At 44.9% G+C, this 14,841-nt stretch overlaps 1 pseudogene; it reads left to right on the top strand.

Moving 5' to 3' along the window:
• Positions 1-14,841, top strand: part of LOC133771083 (F-box/WD repeat-containing protein 12-like) — a 39,886-nt pseudogene that overhangs the window by 5,249 nt on the left and 19,796 nt on the right.

Raw genomic sequence — 14,841 nt, forward strand, 5'->3', positions numbered from 1 at the left:
GTTAATGATTATCTTTCTTTTTTGAAAAACAGGCTCAGGGGCTGGAGTTGTAGTGAGGCATGTTAAGCTGCCACTTGCAACACCAGCATCCCATATGAGTGCTGGTTCAAGTCCCAGCTATACCACTGCCAGTCCAGTTCCTACTAATGTGTCTGGGAAAGAGGTAGAAGATGGCCCAGAATACTTGGGCCCCTGTAACCCACGTGGGAAACCAGATAGGGTTGCAGGCACCTGTCTGACCTGGCCGTTGCGACCATTTGGGGAGTGAACCAGCAGATAGAAGCTCGCTCTCTCTCTTCCTCTCTGTAACACTTTTATATAATAAAATCTTTTTTAAAATGTGCTCTGTTTTCTGTATACTTATAATGTTCCTGTACTTTAGACTGCTTGCCTGTATTGATTTGTGATATGTTTTCCCATGCTGTTTTGTCCTCTGATCCTGGAGAATTCTTGGTTGTAAGGTATCTCTGGCATTACTGTGTCTGGTGCCAGCAGAAGCATCATCTGATCCCAGCCACCATAGTCCTCATGGGTCATAGCCTGGGTTTCCCTCCCCTGGGAAGCATATAGGTTAAGGACAAGTAGCAGGAACTGCCTGGCATGCTCCAGCATTCTGCTTCCCTGGCTTTACTTTTACATTCTGAAACAGGAAGGGGAGTTGTGTTGCTTTTTGTTCACTGGTAAATACTCTATATTTCTCTGAGACTCATGTGCCATTAGCCCAGTCCCTAGTGCTAAGGTCTGTACTGGTGATTGTTACATTACTTGTTTAAGCAACAGAAATCAGCTTATGGGGAAGGGAGAAATTGACAGAGGAATACTAAGGTATCTTGATTGGAAAAAGATATAGAAATTATGATAAAAATAACCAAATGTGATAAAGAGATCATAATGACCACAAATTGGGAATACCTCTTCCCAGGCAGGCCTGGGGACTAGGGAGGAAGTCTTGGGCAGTGTCACTGGGCTCGCAACCTCTGTGTTTCCATTTTCAAAATCCCAGGAGAGAAAGGAATGGCGTCAGCTTGGGGTGGTTGTTTTCTTCTGGTCAAGGCTGGCTGTGGCTGTGTCTCAGGGCACATCCCAGAAAAGACAGAGGTGGCGTGAGCAGGGCAGCTGCTGTCTATGCAGCAGCAACTGTTTATTCACATCAACAAGCCAGAATTTACTTATAGATGTAAGTAAATTCCTGCCATGAGAACCAAGTGAGGTAATGCGTGTGACAGTTCTTTGCAGACAGAACAGGGCATAGCCCAGGCCCCTGTTGCATCTGCCCTCCCTGTTCAGCCTGCACCTGCCTCTCCCCCTCTAGTTGAGCTCAGGTAACCACTGGAAGTACTTCAGACACAGCATGATGAACAAATGCCACATTCACATGCTTAGCCACCCTGGTGGGTTTTGCCGAGTCTTCATGGGGTAACCCCAGCTAGGTTACTGCCCTTCATTGACCTAGGACTCTCCTCTTTCCTCTACTGTTCTCCTTATGGTGCTGTACAGAGGGGCCATATCCTTTTAACCTGTGTTGCCTTGAAGTGTGTATACTGTGGAACCTGGCACAGAGTAGGCACAGTAGATGTATGTGGGTTGAATGCACAAAACTATTATGTGTTTACAAAATGAATGGATCCCATGTCAGTCCTTATGCTAATTTTGTCACCAGGGCATGGAGATCTGGTCCAGCCCTCTGCAGCCTGCTGCTCTGGTGAATTTGGTGACCTACCCTCAGCTGCAGCTGGTTGTCACAGTGGACACACAGGGATTGATCAAAGCATGGAAAGCAGAGACGGGGCAGGAGTGGGCCTCCTTCTACCTACCAACCTACCCTTCTGCACTGGAAGCCTGTGGCCATCCAGAGGGCCGCTTCCCACTGGTGAGTGGCTCTCAGAAGTCCTTTCAGGGTCTTGCCTCCTCCCAGGCTGTGGACACCACCATGAGCTAGGTCCCTGTCCCAGGTGGACCATGCCTCTCTCCTACGCAGATTCCCTTAGGCTGTTCCTTGCCTACCATGAGGAGTGCAAACTCTTGTCCTCACTATTGGTTTCACACATGGCAGCAGCAAATCTCTGCAGATCTACTAGTGTAGCTCTCCCTTTCTTTCACAATGAACTCCAGCTCTGTGGGCTTCTAGGGTTTTTGTTCCCACTCCCCTGCCTTCCTTTTTCTAGGCCTTTGCTCACACTTTCTTCTACCTACATTTTCTTCCGACTGCTGTATTTTTTTGTTGTTGTTGACTTCTGATGCCAGTTATTTCTATTTAGATTCATCTTACAATCATTTTCATTCAAAGGGAAGCAACCTTAGATTCAAAAGTAATATTAGAAATCAAGTTAAAAAACAAGCAAACGAAAGTCTGTTTCAAAATCTTGCAATAGATTACAGGCTAGGTATGGGCTGTCTTTGAAATACACTAAGTTGAGGTCAACCCAACAGTATTTTCTAAAACTCTCTGGATGAGGAAGGCAGATGCATATCCTCTAACACATGTACAAAGAGCACTGTCTAATATTAACATAGAAAGGAAAGGTAAGTTTTAATCAGCAGAGTGGAAATTTGTTGAACAACATGTGGAACCCTGCACCTGGCACCCTCTCCAGTTCCTGCCTCACTGCCTCCCATGAGCCCTAGCTCTGACTCCTGCCAGGCTCCTGCTTCCTTGGCAGTTCCTCTGCTCCCTCCCAACCCTCACTGCCAAACACACATCCATTCTTCCTCTTAGCTCCCCGTACCTTCCGTACATTTAGTTTATTCTGCATGAGTATTCATTAGTCTCTGAGCGTCTCACCCTGACTGCTGCATCTTATCCTTCATCCCTGTTTTTCAAGTCCTTTCTAAGGCCCAACTCAGGAAAGCCTCTTCGACCAAATGCGATCCTTTGCCCAAGATGTTAAAGGCCTCCAGTTGCTGGGACATTTAGTTTAGAGATTGTTCTTCAACCCTGCAGAACATTTGACCGGGGAGAAAAGTAGTGATGGTGTTTATACCAGATAAAGGACATGGTTCTCAGATGGAAATAGATCACTCACGCATGGAGAAGGAGTATCAAAGGTGTGGGCACCTGGTATTCCCAAATAAAAAGGATAACAGATGTCCAGGAACAATATAATAGTTAAACAAATCTAATCCTATAAAGGAGAGGAACTTAACAAACAAGAGTATTAAATACATAATGAAATATTTATTTTCCTCCAAATTTGCTTTATGCAATTGAGTGAATGTAAATTAATGAACAGAAATTTAAGTAAGGTACATGTAACAGTGAAACAATCTGGTAATGCAATTCCTTTCCAATTTTTCTCAAATTCATCTTTCTTTTTAAAATATTTATTTATTTGAAAGAGTTACACAGAGAGAGAGGAGAGGCATAGAGAGAGGTCTTCCATCTGCTGGTTCACTCCCCAATTGGCCACAATGGCCGGAGCTGGGCAGATCTGAAGCCAGGAGCCAGGAACTTATTCTGGGTCTCCCATGTGGGTGCAGGGGCCCAAGGACTTGGGCCATCTTCCTGCTTCCCAGGCCATAGCAGAGATCTGGATCAGAAGTGGAGCAACTGGGACTTGAACTGGTACCCATATGGGATGTTGGCATTGTAGGTGGCAGCTTTACCTACTACACCACAGCACTGCCCCTCAAATTCATCTTTTAATCTTTCCATCATATGACTCATAAGGAAATTAACCAACATATTATGTGGATACCACAGGTAGATGTGAAATTTTAAAAGGTACTTATGACATATAAATTCCTCTAATGCATTAACAAGAACCTTCAAGATACTTGTGTTTTGGATGTAGGAAAATGTTAGAAACAATTATTCAGCTTAATACAAAGTAAGAATGCTTCTGATTGCTGTGTCAGGTTGAGACTGTTTCTCCTTTTTTTGCTAATGAATGATTTTTAACTGTAATATCACTGTGTGAACAAATATGTCTGTCACCTTTGAGTATGTAAGAAAAAACAAACACATGTTAAATGGACAAAACGTTGCCCTTGAATCTTTACCAGACTCTCTGTACATCTTAACACTTTGAAATCTTGGAAACTTATTTATTTATCTAAAAATTTTTTTATGTAGGGGCTGGCCCAGTGGCATAGTAGGCTAAGCCTCCACCTGTAGTCCTGGCATACCATATGGTCACCAGTTTGTGTCCTGGCTGCTCCTCTTCTGATCCAGCTTTCTGCTTATGGCCTGGGAAAGCAGTGGAAGATGGCCTAAGTGCTTGGGCCCCTGCACCTGCATGGGAGACCCAGAAGAAGCTCCTGGCTTCATATCGGTCCAGCTCCGGCTGTTGTGGCCATTTGGGGAGTGAAACAGCAGATGGAAGATCTCTCTCTGTAACTCTGACTGACAAAATAAGTAATTATTTAAAAAGATATATTTATTTCCCCCTTTGTCAGTTTATTTTTGGTATATGTATACTTTCTTTTAATCTTTCCTTGATTAAGTAGTGGCTTGTCCATTTTTAAAAAAGATTTATTTATTTATTTGAAAGTCAGAGTTACATAGAGAGAGGCAGAGAGGCAGAGAGAGAGAGAGAGAGAGAGAGAGAGGTCTTTCATCCACTGGTCACTCCCCAATTGGCTGCAATGGCTGGAGCTCTGCCATCCAAAGCCAGGAGCCAAGAGCTTCTTCTGGGTCTTCCACATGGGTGCAAAGGACTTGGGCCATCTTCCTCTTTTTTTTTTTTTTTTTGACAGGCAGAGTGGATAGTGAGAGAGAGAGACAGAGAGAAAGGTCTTCCTTTTTGCTGTTGGTTCACCCTCCAATGGCCGCTGCGGCCAGCGCATCTTGCTGATCTGAAGCCAGGAGCCAGGTGCTTCTCCTGGTCTCCCATGCGGGTGCAGGGCCCAAGCACTTGGGCCATCCTCCACTGCCTTCCCGGGCCATAGCAGAGAGCTGGCCTGGAAGAGGGGCAACTGGGATAGAATCCGGTGCCCCAACTGGGACTAGAACCTGGTGTGTCGGCGCCGCAAGGCGGAGGATTAGCCTGTTAAGCCACGGCGCCGGCCTCTTCTTTTTTTTTTTAGATTTTTATTTATTTATTTGACAAGTAGAGTTACAGACAGTGAAAGAGAGAGACATAGAGAAAGGTCTTCCCTCTGCTGGTTCACTCCCCAAATGGCCGCAATGGCCGGAGCTACGCTGATCCGAAGCCAGGAGCCAGGTGCCTCCTCCTGGTCTCCCATGCGGGTGCAGGGCCCCAAACACTTGGGCCATCTTCAACTGCTTTCCCAGGCCACAGCGGAGAGCTGGACTGGAAGAGGAGCAACTGGGACTAGAACCTGGCGTTGGGCCATCTTCTACTGCTTTCCCAGGCCATAGCAGAGAACGGGACTCGAACTGGCACTCACATGGGCTACTGGCACTGCAGGTGGCAGCCTTACCCACTACGCCACAGCATCGGCCCCCCACTTACTTAAAAATCTGCTTATTGATTTTTACTTTGTCCCATTTTACCTTATAGAATGTATTGAGATTTCCACACAAGTGGACCGTATATTCAGTTTTTGTGACTGTCTGATGTGCACGCGCAAGGAAGGTGTATTCTCTATTATTGGGGTACAGAGGTCCAAATGTATGTAGTCTTTATTAATTGTTTAATTCTTATTTATTTGCTTTTTGTCTACTTGACCTTAGACTGTGAGCAGAATTCTCATTATTTTTATTTCATAACAATAGTGAAAAATATTTAGATACTAATTTTATTGATGTATTCCACTAATTCTCCTTGTGTATGTTTTGTAAAGGTGATGTGGTGTTTCTTTGATTATAGGTGCTTGCAAATATTTCTTCATTGTGAATTATAGCCTTTTGAGTACATGGTAAAGTGACTATGGTTTCATTTCATGCTTGGGCTTGAATCCTGCTCTCTGCATTGTCAGGGTCTTACACTTTTTTTCTTTTTTCTTTTTAAGGTTTATTTATTTATTTGAAAGTCAGAGGTATACACAGAGAGAAGGAGAGGCAGAGAGAGAGAGAGAGGGAGAGAAAGAGAGAGAGGTCTTCCATCTACTGGTTCACTCCCCAATTGGCTGCAATGGCTGGAGCTGTTCCGATCCAAAGCCAGGATACTGGAACTTCTTCCAGGTCTCCCATGCGGATACAGGGGCCCAAGGACTTGGGCCATCTTCCACTGCTTTCCCAGGCCGTAGCAGACAGTTGGATCGGAAGTGGAACAGCCGGAACTTGAACCAGCGCCCATGTGGGACGCTAGCACTTGAGGCAGTGGCTTTACCTGCTGCGCCACAGTGCTGGCCCCTACACTTACTTTCTAATTGTACTTGCTTGGTGTGCCTTTACTTTTTCCTTCACAGTTGACCTTTGTTTTCAGTGGTCTCTTGAATATAGCACAGAGTTGTGGAGTGTGTCTTGTTAACCTGAAAATCTTTTATTTCAGTAAATAAGTTAAGTAATTTTTTTTAAGATTTTATTTGTTTATTTGAGAGGTAGAGTTACAGACAGTGAGAAGGAGAAAACAGAGAGAAATGTCTTCTGTCCATTGGCCACAGTGGCGGAGCTGTGCTGATCTGAAGCCAGGAGCCAGGTACTTTCTCCTGGTCTCCCATATGGGTGCAGGGGCCCAAGGACTTGGACCATCTTCCAATGCTTTCCCAGGCCGCAGCAAAGAGCTGGATTGGAAGAGGAGCAGCCAGCACTAGAACCAGTACCCATATGGGATGCTGGCGCTTCAGGCCAGGGCGTTAACCCGCTGCACCACAGCGCTGGCCCCTAACCTTGTGTTTTATTTTGTTAGGTTTACTGCATGATGTGGCTTGTTTACTGGCTTCCGTTCTCTGTATCTGGTAGCTTTGCTTTTTCACGTATAGGCTGGGGAAGGAAGAGGTAATAGCTTTGTTATTTAGGGAGCCTCTCATATTTTTATTGTAGTGGTTGCCTTTATCATAATACACTCTGTGGTTCCCTTAAACTAGTTTTTCCTTTTTATTAGGCTTGCACTAGTTTATGTTGTTGGCTTTAAATGGTGTTCTGTTACATCCATGGCAGTCAATAACTGTTCTGTGTTATGCTTCTCCCTTCTTGTGCCATTTAATGATGCTTTATTTCCTCTTTTTTGAGAACATGTAACATTTACATGCTGTTCTTACTTTTCCCTACCTCTGGTTTTAACTCTTCAGTCTACAGTTTAATGTACTTCGTACACTGCTTGTGGTGAAGTAGTCCCTGTCCTCTCTTGCTTTGAGGAAGCTTAACCTGGGGAAGGGCTCATGAATACAGTTCTTGGATTTTTTTAAAAAAGATTTATTTATTTGAAAGGCAGAGTTACAGAGAGCCAGAGAGAGAGAAAAAGAGAGAGAGAGATCTTCCATCTGCTGATTCATTCCCCAGATGGCTATGCCAGCTGAAGCTGGACTGTTCTGAAGCCAAGAGCCAGGAGCTTCTTCCAGGTCTCCCACATGGGTGCATCTTCTGATGCTTTCCCAGGTGCATTAGCAGGGAGCTGGATCAGAAATTGAGCAGCTGGGACTTGAACCAGCACCTGTATATGATGTCAGCACCAATGCAGGTGGTGGCTTTACCTGCTATGCCAGAGCACTGGCCCTGGTTCTTGTATGTTTAAAACTGCTTGTTTAAACGTTAGTCTGGCTGAGCATAAAGTCCATGCCTCACACTTCTCTTGAGTTTCATGGAAGCATCATTTCATTTTTTGTATTTTTATTGAAAAGTATAATGCCAACCTGACTCACTTTCTTTGTTAGATTTTTGGGCTTTTAAATTTAAGGCTTCAGGGACTTTTTTTTTTTTTTTTAACAAATTAAACTTCAGTGGTTTAATTACTTAGGTGACCATCTGAGTCACTTTTCCCAGGAACATGGTGAACCCTTTCAGTGCATAGATCCCAGGCTCCTTCCAGTTTTATTACATTATTTTAAAATATTAGTTGTGTAAAATATTCATTGTTCCTCTGTAGGAACTTCATTTCTGTGTTTACTGGATATTCATGGCCTATTTTCTCTGATTCTTTTTAGTTCCTTATTTCATTTTTGTTATCTGTTTTCATACTTATCTTTTTTAAAGACTTATTTATTTATTTGAAAGAGTTACAGAGAGAGAGGAGAGACAGACAGAGAGAACCATCCGCTTGTTCACTCCCCAAATGGCTGCCTTGTCTGGGACTGGGCCAAGCCAAAGCCAGGATCCCAGAGCTTCTTCTGGATTTCCCACATGGGTGCAGGGGTCCAAGCACTTGGGCCATCAACTGCTGCCTCCCTGGATGCATTAGTAGGAGGCTGGATTGGAAGTGGAGCAGCCAGACTTGAACTGGGTCTCTTAAGAGATATGGGTGTCAAAAGCAGTGGCTTGACCCTCTGGGTCACAATGCCCTCCTCCTTCATTATAAACATGCTCTAGCCAGTTTTTTTTTTTTAAGTTTTAAAGCTTTTATTCAGTGAGAGAAATGCATAGGAGAGTGAGGGCTCTATCTAAAAGAGAGAGGAATCTGGGTTCATACCAAGTATCAGGAGCCAGCCACGTGGAGGAGCATATAGGCGAGGAAGCATGGGGTGGGTGGCCTGAAGGCCATGCTCCCTGGAGGCTCAGGGCAGCATGGGCCCACAATGTCTAGCCAGTTTTAGTAAAGAAAAATTTTTATGATTTTCATTTCACCAGCTTGTTCTGGTAAGCTTCGAGTAGTATTGGAGTCATCAGGATCAATGGTAACCAGGGAGCATTATGCTAGTAATTGGGACATGCCGAGCCCAATTCAATATTATTGCCACTGAAGTGGTGGACACTAATTTTGGCCAACATGGTATGAGACTCCCCAGGCAGTCCCCAACTTTCAGGGATTTGAGTTGGGATTTTATGACTTCCTAATAGATTTAACCACCGTAAGTCTAGGAACATCTGGACTTAGAATGTTCAACTTTGAGTTTTTTAACTTCCCAATGGGTTTAGTGGAACCTTAGACCTATCTTTTTTTTTTTTTAATCTTTGACAGGCAGAGTGGACAGTGAGAGAGATAGAGACAGAGAGAAAGGTCTTCCTTTGCCATTGGTTCACCTTCCAATGGCCGCCGCAGCCGGCACACTGTGGCCGGCGCACCGCGCTGATCCGAAGGCAGGAGCCAGGTGTGCTTCTCTTGGTCTCCCATGTGGGTGCAGGGCCCAAGGACTTGGGCCATCCTCCACTGCCTTCCCTGGCCATAACAGAGAGCTGGCCTGGAAGAGGGGCAACCGGGACAGAATCCGGCGCCCCGACTGGGACTAGAACCCAGTGTGCCGGCACCACTAAGCGGAGGATTAGCCTATTGAGCCATGGCGCCTGCCCCTTAGACCTATCTTAAGTCCAGGTGCCTATGCATTTGTATTTCCTCAATGCTGGACAGTTGGTGTCAGCATGGAAAGTTTTGCTTTGTTTCTTCTGAGCATCCTTAGCATCTCCTTATACTCCAGCATGTGCTTTCCAGTTTTCACAACAACATAGAGCCAGACTTGCTCAACTGTAGTGAAAGCTTCTTTGTCTTTGTTGTGGTCACCATCTCCAAGCAGGGTGTCCTCCCAGCAAGAGCAGCACTAAGACAGCAGGGGGCGAGAGTGGATGACTATTGAGTTTCTGACTCAGAGTGTTATGTCATATCTGCAAGTGCTAATCTTATGTTATTTCATATGGTTGGTGGCTATAGATCTCTTCCTGGTCATTCTTTGAAGAAAGATTTTCATAAACTAAAGTGTTTCTCACTGTTTTTATTTGTGTGAATGTTACCTGCCATTTCTTGCACATTTAGAAATATTTGTATTTTCTTGGATGGTGATAACAGCCATTTCTAGGTAAGTTACAAAGAAAGAAAGTCCAAAATTGGTTCCTTGTGTGTCTTAGTAAAGAGTAGGTTTTTCTTTTTTAATTTCTTGTGTTAATTTTTTTTTTTTTTCGGACAGGCAGAGTTAGGCAGTGTGAGAGAGAGAGACAGAGAGAAAGAAAGGTCTTCCTTTTTCCGTTGGTTCACCCCCCTAGGTGGCTGCTACGGCCAGTGCTCTGCACTGATTTGAAGCCAGGAGCCAGGTGCTTCTCCTGGTCTTCCATGCAGGTGCAGGGCCCAAGGACCAGGGCCATCCCCCACTGTACTCCTGGGCCACAACAGAGAGCTGGACTGGAAGAGGAGCAACCGGGACAGAATCCAGTGCCCCAACCAGGACTAGAACCCTGGATGCCAGCGCCACAGGTGGAGGATTAGCCTAGTGAGCCGTGGCGCCAGCCATGTTAATCCTTTTTATTAATTAATTTTTTTTATTTGAGAGACAGATTTACAGACAGGGAGGGAAGGGTGGAAAGGTCTTCCATCTGCTGATTCACTACCCAAATGGCCACAGTGGCCGGAGCTGAGCCAATCCAAAGTTAGGAGCCAGGAGCTTCTTCGGGGTCTCCTACATGGGTGCAAGGGCCCAAGCATTTGAGCCATCTTCTTTTGCTTTCCAAGGCCATAGCAGAGAGCTGGATCAGAAGTGGAGTAGCTGGGGCCGGCGCTGTGGCTCACTTGGTTAATCCTCTGCCTGTGGTGCTGGCATCCCATATGGGCGCCAGGTTCTAGTCCCGGTTGTTCCTTTTCCAGTCCAGCTCTCTGCTGTGGCCCGGGAAGGCAGTGGAGGATGACCCAAGTGCTTGGGTGCCTGCACCCACGTGGGAGACCAAGAGGAAGTAGCGGCCATTTGGGGGGTGAACCAACGGAAGGAAGACCTTTCTCTCTGTCTCTCTCTCTCACTGTCTAACTCTGTCAAATTAAAAAAAAAAAAAAAGTGGAGTAGCCGGACTTGAACTGGTACCCGTATGGGATGCTGGCACTGCAGGTGGCAGTTTTACGCATAAAGCCACAGCACTGGCTCCTATTAACAAAATTTGTAAATAAATTTCCATCAGTGTAGTGGATGAAAAAGTCATAAGAAGATGTTCCCTAAAGCAGAAAGATTTCTAAGGAGTAAGTTAAATCCGAAGTATGACAGGAAGGACACAGAGCAGCCTGTAGTACAACCAGGGTGTTTGCACCAATGAATAGCAAGGGCACTAGGAGGTCATGCATACTGTTGCAGGGGTGGGGCTCAGGGCTTCTGCTCTGGAGACTTACATGTTGTTGAAATGTGTTCATTTTTTCCATGTATTTGAAGAAATACTCTAAGGCAGATCTAAAATTTACTAGCGGGTACCCTCCTGTGAATAGGCAGTAGCTCCCTCAACAGATATTTCAGGACTTGCTTGCTGCCCTCATGTTGGGGTGTCATTTGGTTCATTTTGTGTGTGTGTGTATGTGTGTGTTTTCCATTTCTTTTTTTTCTTATTTATTTAGGGAATACAGACGTCATACATTTCTTATATACACATTTAGGAACATAGTGATTCTTCCCACCCTCCTCCCTCCTCCTTCTCCCATTCCCATTCCTATTTTTTTACAAAGATCTATTTTCAGTTAACTTTATACTCATAAGACTAACTCAACACTAAGTAGAGAGTTCAACAAACAGTATGAAGAAAAAAAAAAAACCAAGCAAACAAAAAACATTGTTCCTCAACAGTCAAGACAAGGGCTGTTCAAAATTATAGCATAACAAAGTGTCAATTTCACTCCTATAGATTACCTTTTAGGTACTCTATTAGTTACCACAGATCAGAGAGAACATGTGGGTTTTGTCTTTTTGGGACAGGTTTATTTCACTAAGTATAATGGTTTCTAGTTATATCCATTTTGTTGCAAATGTCAGGATTTCTTTTTTTTTTTTTTTTTTTGACAGGCAGAGTGGATAGTGAGAGAGAGAGACAGAGAGAAAGGTCTTCCTTTTTGCCGTTGGTTCACCCTCCAATGGCCGCTGCGGCCGGTGCATCGCGCTGATCTGAAGCCAGGAGCCAGGTGCTTCTCCTGGTCTCCCATGCGGGTGCAGGGCCCAAGGACCTGGGCCATCCTACACTGCCTTCCTGGGCCATAGCAGAGAGCTGGCCTGGAAGAGGGGCAACTGGGATAGAATCCGGTGCCCCAACTGGGACTAGAACCCGGTGTGCCGGCGCCGCAAGGTGGAGGATTAGCCTGTTAAGCCATGGTGCCGGCCTCATTTTTTTTTTTTATCACTGTGTAGTATTCCATAGTGTATATATTCTATAATTTCTTTATCCAGTCATCAGTTGATGGACATCTGGGCTCATTCCATATCTTAGCTATTGTGAATTGAGCTGCAATGAACATGGGGGTACAGATAACTCTTTCATATGCTGATTTAATTTCCTTTAGGTAAATTCCCTGGAGTGGGATGGTTGAGTCAAATGGTAGGTGTATATTCAGCTATCAGAGGAGAAGGAAAGCAACAATTAACTCCACAAATGCCTAAAAATAAATACAGAAATTCAAGAAATAAGAATAAGGAATATGGCATTAACTGCCCCCCCCAAAGGAACATAACAACATTTTAATATTAGAATGTGAAGATAAAGAGATTGATGAAATGCTAGAAATGGAATTCAAAAAATTAATAATAAGAATACTCAAAAGCAATCAGAAACAAATACATGACATGAATAAAAATTTTTCCCATGAGTTTGAGATTTTTAAAAGAGAAATCAAAATGAAATAGTAGAAACCAAGAATTCAGTAGATCAAATAAAAAATGTGGTCAAAAGCTTTAACAATAGAACTGGTGAGGCAGAAGAAAGACTTTCTGAGCTAGAAGAGAAAAATCTTTGGAAATCTTTCAGACCAAAACAAACAAACAAACAAACAAACAAAACCAAAAAAAAAAGGAGAAATTAGAAAACTTAAAAACAGTGTTGGAGATTTATGGGATAATATCAACCCAACATACAGGTCTTAGGACCTCCTGAAGGCGTGGAAAGAGAGAATGTACTAGAAGGCCTATTTAGTGAAATAATTACAGAAAACTTCCCTAATTTAGAGAAAGAAAGGGACGTCCAAGTACAGGAAGCACATAGAACTCCTAACAGACATGACTGAAAAAGATCATCAATACGACACATTGTAGTCAAACTTTCAGTGGTAAAGCATAAAGAAGACTTTAAAATGTGTGGCTGGCACTATGGTGTGGTGGGCTAAGCCTCTGCCTACAGTGCTGGCATCCTAGCGCTGGTTTTGGTCCTGGTTTTGGTCCTCCACTTCTGATCCAGCTCTCTGCTATGGTCTGGGAAAACAGTAGAAGGTGGCCCAAGTGCTTGGACCCCTGCACCGGTGTGGAAAACTCAGAAGAAGCTCCTGGCTCCTGGTTTCAGATTGGCTCAGCTCCAGCCATATCGGCCATTTGGGGAGTGAACCAGCAGATGGAAGACCTTTCCATCCTTTCCTCTCTGTAAATCTGCCTTTCCCTCTGTGTGTCTGTAACTCTACTTCTCAAATAAATAATAACATCTTTTTTTTTTTTTTTTTTACTTTTTGACAGGCAGAGTGGACAGTGAGAGAGAGAGACAGAGAGAAAGGTCTTCCTTTGCCGTTGGTTCACCCTCCAATGGCCGCCGTGGTAGGCGCGCTGCGGCCGGCGCACCGCGCTGATCCGATGGCAGGAGCCAGGTGCTTCTCCTGGTCTCCCATGGGGTGCAGGGCCCAAGGACTTGGGCCATCCTCCACTGCTCTCCCTGGCCACAGCAGAGAGCTGGCCTGGAAGAGGGGCAACCGGGACAGGATCGGTGCCCCGACCGGGACTAGAACCCGGTGTGCCGGTGCCGCAAGGCGGAGGATTAGCCTAGTGAGCCGCGGCGCCGGCCAATAATAACATCTTTAAAATATGCATGTGAGAAACTCCAGATTACTTTCAGAGGATCTCCACCTAGACTCACATCTGGCTTCTCATCAGAAACCCTATAGGTCTGAAGAGAATAGCCATTCTTAAGAGATATAGTCCAAGTATTAAGAGAAGAAAACTGTCAACCCAGAATATTGCATCCTGCCATGTGGATGGCAGGGGCCCAAGTACTTGGGCCATCTTCCTCTGCTTTTCCAGGCATATTAGTGGGGAGTTTGATAAGAAGTGGAACAGCTGGGACTCATACCAGTACTCATATGGGGTACCAGTGTTGCAGGTAGTGGTTTATTCTGCACCACAACACTGGCCACTGTGTATTGTTTATTCATAACCTGCATTTTGTGAACTTTTCTAAGACTTCTTATATACATAGAATTCAGATTTTTGGCACCAAAATAAACTTATCTGTCAATTATATTTTTCCATGAAATTTTTGAGCCCCTCAGATACACAGTATATTATTATCTATAATCATTCAATTGTGCAGTAGGACACCAGTTCTTTCTCCTGTTACTTAGAGCCAGTTAACCAGGTTGGGTTGTTTCCTGTTGCAGGTGGCCTGTGCTGAAGGTAACCTCTATACTCTTGGTGCTGCCTCAGCTGCAACTGGTCTCCAAGGTGACTGCATTTCCCAACAGCCCCATAAAGCTCATGTACTCTTCTGACTGCAAGTGGGTGTATGTATCCACACAGAATTCACACCCGTACCCAAAGGTCAGTGCTTGCTTAGCTGTCTATCTGTGGATCCTGGCTTCATGGGAGGAGGACAAGGCTGTGAGATGTGGGTTCAAGGCAGCTTGACTCCACAGCCTGGCACGTGTGGCTTGGTTGAGTGCTGCTCACTGCAAGTCACATTCTGCCCCTTACCTGGGTCTGTTCCCCACAGCAGAGTGCACTCTTGGGACCTGGCTCATGGCCCACAGCCTGAACTGTTTGGTCAAGGTTCCATTTTGAACAGTTTGGGGCCATAGGGACATCCTGGTGGAAACACTCAGGAACTGCTTGACAGAGCTCCTGTGAGGGTGAGGGTGGGAATGGGCAGGTTGGGTGTGGAGATGATCCTGGTGACATGGAAGGTGCATCTGCTGATGTAGAAGG

The sequence above is a fragment of the Lepus europaeus genome, chromosome 12 (genome assembly GCF_033115175.1).
Source record: "Lepus europaeus isolate LE1 chromosome 12, mLepTim1.pri, whole genome shotgun sequence".
Classification (NCBI taxonomy): domain Eukaryota; kingdom Metazoa; phylum Chordata; class Mammalia; order Lagomorpha; family Leporidae; genus Lepus; species Lepus europaeus.